Below are 1,003 nucleotides of genomic sequence, written 5' to 3'. Positions count from 1 at the left end.
GACTTTCCTACGCAAATATATATACAGACATTTTACAAAATTGGTCCATAATACACATACTGTTTTGTAAGCTTCTTTTTTCACTTAATACATCATGAACATAATGAAAACTACATCTTAAAAGGAGAAATGCGGCGGGGTGGTGAGGGGGCAGAGCAGCTGCACGGGGCAGGCAGGCGGGCTGCGTGCCGCCGACCTCAGCGCCTGTCCCCGCAGGATGATCACCGACGTGCAGCTCGCCATCTCTGCCAACATGCTGGGCGTGTAGCGCTTCCTGCTCGTCGTCCACTACCGCTCCGTGGCCATCAACAACCCCAAGAAGCAGGAGTGAAGGCCACGCGGCCCGCAGAGCTCTAGGACACGGTCTAGGCAAGACGGAGGGCGAGAGGGGCCCTCACACGTCCCCTCATCCCTCCTGCCCATCGCCACATGCAAAGCAACTGCACCTGGATTTTCCAAACAACTTATTTCCTCAGTCTTCCCTGACCCCATGGAACAAGAAGCTGCCCTTGAGTGGGGCCCAGCAGAGGGGTTGCTTGCTTCTTATTCCCTCCCCCCTATATAAAAATATAGATATACAAAAAAAAAAAAAAAAAAAGAAATGCAAAATAATTAGACAAAGTCATTTTCTTTTTCTTTTTTTTGAATCGAAGTCTCACTGTCACCCAAGCTAGAGTGCAGTGATACTCTGATGGCCACTACAGCCTTGACCTGCTGTGCTCAGGCGATCTTTCTGTAATTTTTTTTATTTACTGCAGGTTTCACCAAGTTGCCCAGGCTGGTCTTGAACCCCAGGGCTCAGTCAATTCTCTCACCTCTGCCTCCCAAATTACTGGGATTACATGTGTGAGCCACCATGCCCAGCAGATACTCATTTTCATTTTAGAGCTGCCCTTCATTGCCAAGTGAGAGCAGACCACCACACAAAGCTGTTAGAGCAAGCCCTGCCCAAGACCTGTGTCCAATATTTTAAAACACATATTGTCTTCTCACTTCACAAGAG

At 48.7% G+C, this 1,003-nt stretch overlaps 1 pseudogene; it reads left to right on the top strand.

Annotated features, from left to right (window-relative positions):
* Positions 1-217: 217 nt before the first annotated feature.
* On the top strand, positions 218-381 carry LOC110596610 (annotated as a pseudogene).
* Positions 382-1,003: the final 622 nt, after the last annotated feature.

This window comes from Carlito syrichta, unplaced genomic scaffold (assembly GCF_000164805.1).
Source record: "Carlito syrichta isolate Samal-C Ts95f unplaced genomic scaffold, Tarsius_syrichta-2.0.1 Scaffold311584, whole genome shotgun sequence".
Lineage (NCBI taxonomy): Eukaryota > Metazoa > Chordata > Mammalia > Primates > Tarsiidae > Carlito > Carlito syrichta.
The sequence above is the reverse complement of the archived record's forward strand: the minus strand, read 5'-3'. Positions and strand labels throughout refer to the sequence as shown.